Consider the following 13,526-nt stretch of genomic DNA (forward strand, 5'->3'; position numbering starts at 1 on the left):
CCTTTAAGTGTATGAAGCAGGAAAAGACATGAAGATTGCTAAATAAATGTAAACTGCTAAAAAGCTTTCTCACTTAGCTGTGATTAAGCCACAGCAAAGTTCAGCCCTTTGTGTTCTGACACGAGGGTGAGGATTAGCAGAGGCATTGAGATCCCACCTAGGGCAGCCTGGGAGGGTGGAAGAGTTGGTATTGGTAGAGGAAGCCTACTGCCCAGCTCCGCTCCTGGGTCCGTACAGGGATGGCTGGCTAGCCTAGCTGTAGCCGATAGCAATTTTTCACACGGACAAGCTCTCAGCTCTCCAGGCAGAGGAAAGGGGCTGCCATCCCAAGAGCTGCCTGGGGGAACCTGCTCTAAGGCAGAAACAAAACCACTCTCTAAGTAGTTATTCCAAGAAGAAGTTAGCTTTTATCTCCAAAGAAGTTAGCTTCTAAACACAAGAAATACTCCAGAGTACCTGTAAAGCAGTAGCTGTCCCAGAATAGCTTGAGCAATCAATCTGCCCACACAAACAAGCCATCAATGATTCATCTTGCAGAATGAGAATGACTTTTTCTGGAGGGAAAAATGAACAGTAAGGATTTGTGGCCAGGCTGAAGCTCAAGTTATATCTCCAGTACTCTCTTCATACAACGGACTTCTCCAGGGCTCTTCTGAAACACTGTCACAGGCAGAGGGGGCAAATTTAGCTTTCTGCTGCATTTGCCCTCATGTAATGAGCGAATATTAGTTCATCTTGTTTTTCATCTTTTCCTCAATTGCCAGCTCTTATTTTTTCCAATCGACCTAAGAGTAAATATTGCCAGAAGCACGACTCTTCTTAGAACAGCTCCTGAATCATCTCTCCTGTTTTCTAAGAGCGTTTGAATTAGACCGAGAAAGCCACCCTGTAGTCATATAAGCTATATATTGAGCATACTCATTTGATTACAATCACTTTGGTTTCCTGGACTAACATTTAAATGGGAAAAGACATTCAAAATGAACCAATATTAGATATAGGCCTTGCAGGCAAAACACTTACTGTGCTGAAAACTTGGAATACTGCAATATGAGAGAGGGGGAGAAATCCTGTCTAAGTGTTTTATGCAAATTGTAAGAAAGTAAGAAGAAAAAAACCATACCAGAAACACTATTGAATCCACCAATTGGATGTTGCTTTATGGGCAAGTTCTGATGTAGAAAACAGCAGTAACTTATATCCTCCACACTGAAATTGGAAATGCACTTATGGTGTAGTGGATTACGGCTTTGTGAAATATTACAGTTTTCTTTATTTGCTTTTGCAGGTAGTTAAATTTAAGCGCTACTTACATTCGCCCTCATCCCCAAATTTAAAAAGCAATAAATTGCTTTAGTGTTTTCAATTTCTTTTCCTTCAAGAGATGTAAATTGATTGCCTGAATCCCTCCACAACTTTATTCTTATGAATAGCGTAGAATAATTTTCAAGGCCGTTCACCCCGTCTAACTCCTCTTCAGTGCCAGGTCTCCTTGCTCAGGGGCCACCACTACAATGCTTCATGTCCAAGACAAGAGAGCAGCAGCCCCCATAGCCCTCTGCCAGTGCCACCCTGCAGCCTGGAAGAGAGGAGTGAGCATACTCAGGGTCTGTTGTACCTTTCAGCTCAGGGTTATGGAAACTACAAGTGGACTCAGTGGAGCAAAGGGATAAAGGATGTTCCTCAGAGAGACTCTTGGGATGTGCCTGAAAAGTAGTGGTTCTCAGGCGAGCAAATCACTTGTGTATAAACCAAACAGATTGGTTTTCAAACTTCCTGGCTAGCTGAGGGACAATCAGATACAGAACAGGCATCAAGTAACTTGACCAATTAAAGAGCCAGATGTTGCTAAATGGCACAGTTCAGCAAAGTGAAGGCTTGGGCTCAGGCCAAGAGCATGACCACTTCAGACTCCAGCCTCAGAAGCAGCAGTTTCTGGTAAACCTTGCTGCAGTGCTTTGAGGCACTGTCACGGGAGATCTGCAACGTTGCCCTACAAGAGGTGACCACCTCTGTCACACTGGTAACTGCACAGAACCTGTCCTGTGCTTCTATCTCAGTTTCTCCTGGTCAGTTCAACCCACAATTTAAAACGCAACGAAGGCAGGTCTACACAAACGCACCCAGCAGCAAGCTGTGCTGGCTGACTGAGGCAGAGGCCAAAGCAGCGGCAGGGAGGAGGATGGGAGCATCATGAGCGCCCAAGCCCATCTTGCCTACATTACTGGTTATTCATGGTCATTCTGGTCAGTGTGCAATAGGCATACAGCTTTGGTGGTGACACCCTCCCATGGACATGCTGCTTGCCACCAGCACAAGCTGCCAGGCACCTTTGGGCTCAGGGTACCTCACTGCTGAGTGGCATGGCTCATCAGGACCACGCGCCTGCTCTGGCCCTCCTCCTGCTCCCACAGACACACGCGTATCAGTATGAAAATCCAAAATCTATATCTAAAAAGGCTTTCCGCTATGCACAGCCATAACGTTGATTCCACAGCTAAGATTATTGAGACCAGAAGTTGTTTCAGTGGGTTTTTTGGGTGGTGGGTCAGACTTTCTTCTGCCCCCAGCACAGGGGATCCAAGCCAATGCTGGAGCCTTACCAAAACTACCTATTTGTATAAAGATCAGAGCAAGCACAAAGCTTCTGTCAGTGCAGTTTTAAAACACATTATAGAGACTGCAATAAATCCTTTAGCAGGCCAATAGCATGTTAAAAAACAAAAAGGAAACTTATTTAGAACTCTCTGTAGCTTTTGATTCTGCCTTTCGGAAAAAAAAAAATATAGCAGCATAGGGAGTGGTGAGGGGGACAAATCAACTCAAGAGGGGTACCTTCCCCTACACGTTTGGATTTTTCCAGGAAGAATGATCATTTCCTAAGCAAAGCCTTATTGTCATTCATTGCACACATTCCGTACAGCCTCATCAGCCAGCCCACGTGCAGTGCAAAGTGCAAGCGTGCTTACCGTCAAGTGACAGGAAGAAAAGTGCTATCACCAGGCCAGTACCTGCTGCAGCAGATTTGCAAAATGGAAACCTGCAAAGCCTTAAATCGTGAGGGGCTGGCAGTGTGGCTAATTCTGTAAATAACTTGCACACCTCAAGAGGGAGGCACATCTCTTAGGAGAGATACTGAGATAAGATGGAGAACCTGGGAGCTGAGGCTGACGTGCACAAGCAGCAGGGCTGTATGGCTGAAAAGGGTCAGCCAGCAGAAAGCACATCCTCCCTGAAGCCCTCATTGCGCTCCTTCGCTGCCGCTCACTGAAGACAGTGGCTCGTCCTGGCTTGCTCATTTAAAAAGCTCCCTAGAAGGCAAAGGAAGCTGTGAGAGAAGTGAAGCATTTGGCAAAATGCGGCCGCCTGAAGATTTTACATGCAGAAGGCCTGTAATCCTATCCCCACACTCATCTAATGTCTAGTGACAGCCCATCAAACGTTCCCTCTTTATTAAATTCAACTGTGAACAAAATTAGCAAAGAAATATGGGGTTTAATTAATGTTTGCCTTGACCATAAATGAAAGAGAACTTTCATTTTTTTTACTGTATTTTACTAATCAGAGTCATTCAATATCTTGGATGCTAGTAAATTAATTCTGAACTAATGAAGTTAAAGGAGGTCATTCGTTAGAGAAAACTGATTACATATCGGGATCTCCTGGGGACCTAAATGAGAAAAATCACTATAATGAAAAAATATTTTAAATGATGCAGGTCAACCAAGTAGATCATTAAAGATATGGGGGGGTGGAAATATTAATGGCACCACAACAGGGAAATGCCAAAAGGGAAGTGGGCTGACATAAGTAAGCAGAAAGACATTTACAGTGCTAGCTTTAGTTTTTTCCCCTTTTAATAATTGAAATGCATGAATTTCATCGCTTGCCTCAAATTAGTCACCTGTGCTGAGGTATTTCAATGACAGCATAACAGCAATGCACTAATGTGCATTATGTACATAAATTTATCTGTATAGACCATAAACCTTTCTAGTACTATAAATCAAAGTGGCGCCTAAGGACCCAAGCCAAAATACAGGCTGCATTGCATGAGAATGGAAAAAAGTACACAAGGGGAAAGGAGGGGTCTCTGCTTCTCAGAGATTTAATTTCAGCAAGCAAGCAGCAGTCAAGGGGTGCACGCTTTCATTACAGCATCATGTACAGCAAGCCAGGCTGGTGCTTGAACACAGCTAGCTAAAGCAACGGAGGAAGTGTAGTTTGGATGAGCAAAAAACACTCTCAGGGGCAGGAGCTGTGGTCTGTTTAGCCCAGAAATCCCACTGCCTTGAACCATGGTTGTGGGAGATGCTATTTAGGGAGAGCACGTGAGCCTGACACCACCCTCTGCAGCCTGTTGCCCCTGTGCTCCTCCAGCACCTGTAATGACTGCAACAGGGACATAGAAAGCACTGCTCTACCTGCACGCTTTATACCCACTTCAGACCCACTGTCTGATATTAAATGAGTTTAGTTCCATTTTGAATCTGCTGACACCATGAGACTCTGCAACCTGCTGCGGCAACACACCCCAGAAGTTCATTGCTTGCTATTAGAAACAGTAATTTCTTTCACCCATTTACACCAATCTCCTACTAATTTCAGGGAGTTCCTGCACCCAGCAGTAATGCATAATTTGGTGAGAAATGGTTCTGCATTCACCCAATTCAATTCATGATTTTACTCTTAAGATATCTTCCTTGTATCTTAGCAGCAAAATAATTCCCAATGCTTTGCTCTCAGTGCCCTTCCTGAGGACACTCAATGCTGTGTTGGCTTCTGTGGCTGCCACTGCACGTGGATCTCATGATTTCAAAGAGCCGTCAGAGCTTTTTCCTAACCTCCAAGTGCCAGTTCTGAGCCTGGTGTTTTGTGGCCAGGATTTAGATTATTCTTTTTCCTGATGCATTACGTACTCTCCTGAGAATCCCTGAAACACCCCTCTTACTACATTCACATCAATGCTGAGGATGTGACTGAGCCTAATCCTGCATGGCAAAGCACATAAGCATTCAACATAATGGGAGCATCTAGACAGCATCCATATCCAGGTTTGCTGAGTTTTACTGAGCCAGTTTACATAGCTTCAGGATACTCTCAGAAAAAAAGAAATAAAATCAAAGGAGTGATTGAAGGTAGAAACCAAACAAGGCAGGAGGTACAAGCAACCTTATGCCATGGGGAGTGACAAACGTAGCTTGGCAAGGAAAGTTGCATGGCGTGGCTAGAAAAAAGAAAAGGGGGGGGGCGAGGTGGGGAAGAGAAACCTCTATTCAACAGTACAAGGAGAGGAGGATTCTCTCATGGAAGGAATCTAGCAAATATTAGAGGAGAAATTCATATACTACTGAAGGAGAAACAAAGCAGCACCAAGAAGATTAGTTGAAACAATCCTTTACGAAAAGGGAGGTAAAGCAGATAAAGCACTGACACATCTGTTTACAAAGCTTATCAGAAAGCTGTTTATTCAAAGGAAAGAAGAACCAAAAGTGATCCTAGATCCACTAAATCCACTTTTCAGGATTTCTTCACCAAATTAGGCATAGAGAAATAGGCTAGTCCTACAGAGCAGACAGAATCTATTTAAATAAGTACATCAGGCAGTTCTATCACAAAGACATGTAATTAGATTTGAAGAGCCAATACCTCAAGCAGAGCCTGAAAGGGTGATCGACAGTTTACAGCTTGGAAAAGTCCCAGAATTGGAAGGCAAATTCTTCAAAGCATTTAAACAAAAACCCATCCCCTCATTAAATGGAGCATTTACTGAAATTCCAGGAAAGACTAGGATGAAGCTACCACACTATTCCTACACAGAAAAAGGCAAAACCATTAATTATTGGGGGTTCTTATGATTTATTTCTCTTTTAAATATGGGTTTTAAAATTAGTGCTAAAAGGCTGATGACAAGATGGGGATTGCATTTTTCCAGTGGCAAGCATTTCTGACCTTTTAGTTGCCAGTTGTTTAATTGCACTCTCCATATGAGCAGTAATAGCATTGATTTGTGTTCATTAAGCTCTAGCATAGAACCAAGAACTAATCCTGATGTTTTACTATGTAAAAGACAGCATTAGCCTGAGTTCAGTAACTGCACTGGTTAATATTATGATGACGACGATTTGGCTTCAAAGTAAGTATGCCTCGTATTGAACCAAAAGCTAGAATTCCCATAAGAGCTTCTTCATTAAATAAATATTCCCCAACAGTGGAATTAGCCATGACTGTTTGCCTCTTTTTAACTGCTCTCTCAAGCAAAGTTTTCTGACCATCTTCAAATGAGAAACCCCAACAGTTAAAAAGCAAATGTTGTTACGACCCAACTTTCATTTCATTATAAGTGTGTGTGTGTATATATCTCCATTTATATCCATTATATCAAAATATTATGAAAGCAGACATTTATTTGAAAAATCTGGAGTTATCAACTATCTGACACAAAAACCTGAAATCTTTGCATGTGTGTGTAATACCTATTAGAAAGGGCTGGCACCATCAGCTGAAGATGTTAGTCCGATACAAGCAAACAACAGGAATAGAAAAGCTGAAAAGGAACAGATTATTGACGCAGCATGGGGGGTGGGGAGGAGCTTTCATTCCTACACGAAAGCAGAAGGCATGTTTAAGGTAATACTAAGTCCAGAAATGTAACTGTCACCTTACCAGAACCTGAGAATTAACTTCTGCCATATCCCACTGGTGTTGCTGTGTAGAAGCCGTCCATGAAATTACTGTCCCACAAGCAGTGTGAAGAAAAGAAATCCATAAGCTTGAAAGAAGGTTGCAGTATATTTGCTGTCACCCCAACGGAACAGAAAAGAGCATGACCAGAAGTATCAGAGTGATATATTTCTCACTCCACTACTTTTATGTGGAGGACTACATTTATAAACCAACTAATTACAGTTTGAATCGTAAGTAAGCACTGAAGCTGAGCTTCATTTTACTCAGATGCATAAATTTTCCTAACCTATAAAACATAGAGCACACGTACGGTGGCTGTACACGACTGATGCTATCATTAAACATGGCTGATCCAGATAGAAGATGAGCAATGGTTTGCCGTACTCATACGCACACTTTGAAGGTAGTATATTATCCACGCAATGTTGAGCAATAATTTCTCCATTCCTAACCATGGAAGAACCATGGTTTTTATATATATATATATATATATATATATGTATGTATATGCATATTTAATTTAAAGCACAGATTGGCCTAAATTACAATGGTGCAAAATAAAGCATTTGTTTTCCTGTAATAGGTGCTCTTCACAGTTTGGCATTGCCACCCAAATTTCTTAAGACGGCTTCACCTTTTGGCACAGCAGCCCTTGGAATGTACAAATTCCAGCATTTTGGCACAACTTGAGTTGTGTCTACACAGTTGAGTTCTGGTTGCCAATGGAAATTCAGTCTGCAGAACTCAAGATGCACACGTACTCAAACTGGAAGATGACATCTGTGAAATCTGCTCATATGATTATACTTGAAGAAAGGGTGAAATTTATCATCAGGAAAGCACAGGCATTAAAAAAACAACCACCAAAAAAAAACCCCAACATTTTACTCATTGCTGGCCAAAAAAACAATGGATATATTACTAAAGTTTAGCAAAAGTATTAGTTCAATAGTAATAGGAAATTATAACCAACAAGTGTGTTTCTGAAGAAGCCAACTGACACTTGCTATTGAGGGATTCCCTCATTACCATTTAATACAAAATCTTCTTGCAAAGTTTATTTCTCATTTCTATGACAAGATTGAAGTTCAAGAGATTTATTATCAAGGCACAGCCAATAAATTCCTTCTTTTTTCCATTCAAGCAAGCTCACAGGGTTTCAGCCCCTTGAGAGAGTTAGCAGCAGATCTTTGTTCTCAGTTAGTACTACTACAATGCAGTAGAATTCAAGTGAATTGAAGCACTGTTTCAAAATAAACATCTCTGTCTCATGTCCAAACATTGCATGACATCATACCACGAGAGGCTAAAGTAAGTCTGGTAGAAAACCCATCAGTTATTCTAACCACTGTTTCCTACAGCTGCTGACCGTAGCTTGGTAATGAAAGCATGGGGTTTCGCACAATCTTAAAATATTGCAGTCTCTTGGCTGTGAAAGAAGAGTGTGGCTCAGGCTGAAGCCATCTACTTCACACCAGTCTAATCTTGGTGTAATTAGAGGATCACTGCCAAGTATAAAGCATATGCTTTGTCTGAAATCACAATGCAAATCTCTCTGTGTGTATATATGTGTTGAATTATTAAATTCAGAAACCCACAGCAACACCTACGATAATATATGCTGCTGCTATTATTATACACAAGAAGCTCTAAAGCCACTTTTAATCAGAAAAGATCCTTTTAAATCTATACCTGGTTTTAGTGACATTACTGTTAATGCAGCTGATGAAATATTAAGCATGCAATTACTGTACATGCTCTATAAATGGCTTTCTTGACATTCAGGCTATATAGAGGGCTGTGTCAAAATGAGAAGGAAGATATTTTTCTCCCAAGTATCTTTTTCCCAGAGAGAGATTCAAGATTAAGTTGAAAGCATTTCACTCAGAAGAGATGAGAACCCCAACTAAATGCTGCCTCCTTTATAAAAAAACAGACTGGAGGAGAGAAACCAGCAGAGCTCCCAGTTGCTGTCCTGAAAGAAGGTGGGGCAGCCATGTTCAGGCTTCACACATGGGTCTCCCGTCTGGTACATGTTGAGTCACTCACAAAAGGGAGGGAGAGAGAGGCAATCTTCTTAAGAAAGCTTGTTACAGCCTTGCAAGCACAAGGTACATACAGAGAGTATGGGATAAAGGTCACTTCATCCTCATTTTTCTAGGAAAACAGAGCATTCAAGAAATGAGAGACAACAACAGTCTAATCCCCAACACAGTTCATGCTCTATAACGCATAAAAAGGGTGTTTCATTTTGCAGGCACCCTATTGCCACCCCACTTTGGAACTGCAGCCATAACCAGTATTGACTGATACTGTCTAATGGTCTGATATGGATGTGCTAGCGTAATTGTATCTACACAGGCAGGTGTCAAAAACACACTGACATGAACATTTGGAGAGCTATAGTATCTGTCTGTCAAGTGTACAAGGTTCCTAGTAAAACCGAGTATAACCAAAATATTCCTCACTGCAGCCAGCACACCGCATCCACTGTCTGCATGTGCACACATACACAGTCGCTCTAGCCTATGGACTGAGACAACTAACAATTATTGGCACAAATGGGTAGAAGCCCTACAAAAACAGTTACACTGCAGGACATTTATAACCCTTTGTGATTAGCCCATTAGAAACCTGTCACATTGCTTGTTGCTGTGGTTATGGGCAATCTGCTCATTATTGAGACAACATTCACAAGGGGGGGGCGGAGGAAAGTAGATCCTTTTACTGTCATAGGGACAAATGTTGCTTCTTCTTTATATATAGCATCCTTCCTCTTGGACGCTACCAACAGCTCCTGCAAACCGAGCAAGAAGTCTCCTATTCTGGGGCACTGCTGTCTGTTCTCTCTATGATTCTTTCTCTATGAAATGAAAGAAATTGGCTGCCAGACTGGGGAATCCTGTCATTTCACCACTCACCCTTACTAGTTTCAGAGCTGTGCCAGAAACCCTCATTCTCCCTGGACCTGAAGCTCCTTCCTACATTCCTGGCTCCTGTAGCACAATTTTCTTTCAGAAAGCATCATCGGTCCCCTTCTATTATACAGAAGCCTCTTCAGGAAAAGGCATAGCTGGAAGAATCCCAACAGCTGGTATTTGTCCAGGAGACTGATAATTGTATGCAACATGGGCCTCAAAAAATGATCAGTGCAGTAGAGACAGCTCCTGCTTTATAAAGATGTGATATAGAGGAGGTCAGACTAAATGCAACTATCCCTTCTGGACTTAAATACTATGAATCTGTGAAAATATAATTTATTCTATTTTGTGTCCCATAACTAAATTATTATGCTCACCCTTCTTCCTAGCACATTGCTATCAGTGACAGATTCACAAAATAATACTGCTCCAGACAGAATTAAAGATAATATGCTCAAAAAAAATTATCCACAGTATTTAGTTATTACTACCAGGAGGCACAAAGATATTACTTATTTTGGTCTCGTATTGGACAGCAACATCTGCATCAAACAGATGCATTTTCAAAACAGGAGTTAAAAATTACCCAGTTGATACAGCACCTGACATATTTCCTGTGTATTGCATTATTTTCATGCCGCTGGAGTTCTGCATTCACTATCTTAGTCCTCCCAATCTGGAAAAAAGTTCTTTCCCTTTGTTCCCTTATGAGCTTGGATCTGTGATACTGGATGATAATCTAAATATTTAAACTATTATACAGTTCTTTAATCAATTCTACTAAACAGTCTTTCTGGAAATATTCCAATATAAAATAAAATGCTTTGTGCTGTAATGGAAGAATTACTGCTATTAAAAGATTTAATCCTAAATATACCACAGCGCGTTTCTTTATACATCAAGCAGAGTCTGAAGGGCTGCTATTTTTATCAGGTTTGTATTTTACAGATAAGTATTACCTGCAGATTACAGGATTGGTTCACACCAGGTTTCCCCACTGTACAGAGGCAGAGCTTTGCGGAAGTGGCAAAGCTAGAAAATTCTTAGCTAAAGGTACTGCAGGTTTAAATATCATTACCATATTTTCATACTTGTCTCTCTCTCATGGTAACAACTTTCCCTGTTGCTAAGAGAGATTCAGCGGTACCCCAAGGAAAGGTCTCTAACAGCTGGAAAGACAACAGGCAATCGCAGAGGACAGGCATGAGTATGCTGGGCTTGGCAATGTGATCTACAGCCTGCGAGAGCCACCGCAGAACCCACTGCCCCACAGGACACAGCATAGCCCTGGGTAGGCAGAGCACGAGGGCTCCAGCTGGTGGGATGCTGCTAGAAACATGCCCAATGACAGCGGTGGCACCCATGTCGGTAGAACCATGTATTGCTTTAGGATACAGGCAAGTAACACACCCATGAGAAGAGCTGCAATAAAACAGAATTTCTTTTAGCAGCATCCTGGAGGGAAGTGTAGCAGCAAATGCATCAAGTGAAAATTAAAGCCGAGAGAAAAGGGAGGATTTTACTTCAGAGATATGTTCAGGGCAGAAAGCAGGGTTATTCACAGCCCTTGTTCGTCTTGCTGGCTGCCCACAATAATCAGGGAAGGGAGGTAGTATGGGGAGCTAGGAATAATGAATGCAGTGATTTGAAAATATTTGCAAGCATCTCCTTTAGTGTCATTAGGAAATAATTGTTGTGGCAGATTGGAGAGATTTGGGAACAAAATACATTTAAATGAAAGTGAAAGGGAGGAAAAATTATATTCACAAAGCTGTCTAAGGATTCAGGTAAGAGTTATTGGCCTGTGTAGAGAACAGATACCAGAAAGCAATAAAGAAATGATGGGAAGAGAAAGCACTGGGTGCTCACCAAAGGACTGGGAGACAAGGATCCGGTTGTATGAAGGAAGCACTGAAGGAGACAAAATCAAGCCCAGAGGAAGCCGCTGTCAAATATTTAGGAGCAGAGAACGATGGATTGAAGAAGATTGCTGGTGGATGCAAAAAGAGAAATGTCCTCAGGTGTTATTTCAGAAGGGGGATATACAGCTGAAAGGAGGTGAACCTACTCAGAGGAGAGGATGGGATTAGTTCTGAATCCTGCAATCTGTGTGACTGTAAACAATATGGCTCACAACAGACACTACAGGCTTGTGTTTACAGTGATGTTTTTTCAGGACATCTCCCTTTGATGCAGGCGGGTTACCTCCTTTTCAAAGCAGCAGGAATGCTTGCCTATAGAGACAGCTGAAGACATTTTTATTACTCTCTCACCCAGGTCTGCTCCAGTGAGCTCTGGATAAGGTTCAGCAGAAGCAGTGACAGTGCTCCCCCAGAAGCACGGCTTGCACTGGAGACACTGGAGCTGGGACAAGCTTGTTGCATTGGCCGCTGAAGAAAAGACTTTGGTTAGGGACCTGGCAGAATGCACTGGTGATACATTAAAAGTAAATTTCTCTAAACTGCTTCTTCAAAGAGGGAGGACAAAATTGTCCACAAACTGAAACCAAAAAGCAGATGAGTCACTGGAGGAGATGAGTGTTCGGTTTAGTTCACTGTCTTTCATATTCCAGAGGTTATTTCTCTCCACATGAGAAGGACAGGCTTGTGCTGAAGTACTAGCTCATAAATCTGAAATAGTGGTTTCAAATCCTGGCTTTGCTGCATGGTTTTCCCAGGGCAGTGAACATAATTCAGGTCATCCCTGTGCTTCATTTTCCACTTGCGAAAACAAAACACTCGCACATCTACATTTATATTTCAGGGCTCTGGGAGGAGACTGGACACCACTGGAGGGTTGAGCTCAAGAATCTGATGACCAGATTGACAGAAAGCCAGGTGAAGGATGGATGTAAAAAGCAGTAGCCCTATTTGGGTAGGTCAGAGTTGGTGCTATAGGAATGACCTATTTTTAATCTCAGTGGCAACACCACAAAAACTTTTCTGGCCAAGCAGAAGCTCTTGATTTTAGAGTACCTGACAAGGAGTGCTGAGTTGGAAGAGCAGTTCTAACAGAGCAGTTGGAAGAGCAATTCCAACTGCTAGAACAGTTTCACCCTTCCTCATCATCCCTTCCCAAACAGGTTTTGAAGAGGAACTCATATTTCCACAATAGGGAGTGCCTGTGCCGGCTACTAATAAATTCAGGTCCTATATTACAAATGGGCATCTGTTCATTAACAGTCTAACAGCGACAAGATGAAATTCAGTAAAGACACGAAGAGAAATCAAGCACAAAAACATGAATCCGGGATAATTGGTTTGGCAGAATCACAGCAGAAATGGAGGTTATGACAGACCAACTGAATCTGAATCACTGCCATTGTGCTCTACACACAGGTTGATCCTGCTCTGGGATGTGGATGTGTTACATGCAAGACATGGGAGATCAACATTCTGCTCTAAACGCAGTCCAGAGATCTCAGCTGGAATATTGCAACCAAATTTGTGGAGAATTTGGAGATGGTTCAAAGATGATCATCAAGAATCATACGAAGTATAGGCAAACATTATTTCCAGGTAAAATTTGTAATGACTGGATTAATTTTCATTATAGAAGCAGAGCAAGGCATTGCCTGACTATAAAGCAAACAGGGTATCAGTCCCTAAATAGGTAAAAGCAGAAAATAGTTGATAAAAAGACTAGATAAACATCTTCCCAGGCTAGATAGACCTGTTTCTGCTACCAAACAGGCAGACAGACTAGCTCCTGACCTCTTTAGTGCAGCCCAAGCTTAAGCAGAGCAACATATACCATAGGATTTACTAGTGAATCTTATGCATCTTATTTTTAAATACTGTGAAACAACATAAAGTAAATCTCAAAGCTATTAATATGCTGAAAAAATACCTACCAAGACAATATCTCTGTACATTAGGACATACAGGTACATGGCTTGATAAAACACCAGAATCAATT

Source organism: Phalacrocorax aristotelis, chromosome 12 (genome assembly GCF_949628215.1).
Source record: "Phalacrocorax aristotelis chromosome 12, bGulAri2.1, whole genome shotgun sequence".
NCBI lineage: Eukaryota > Metazoa > Chordata > Aves > Suliformes > Phalacrocoracidae > Phalacrocorax > Phalacrocorax aristotelis.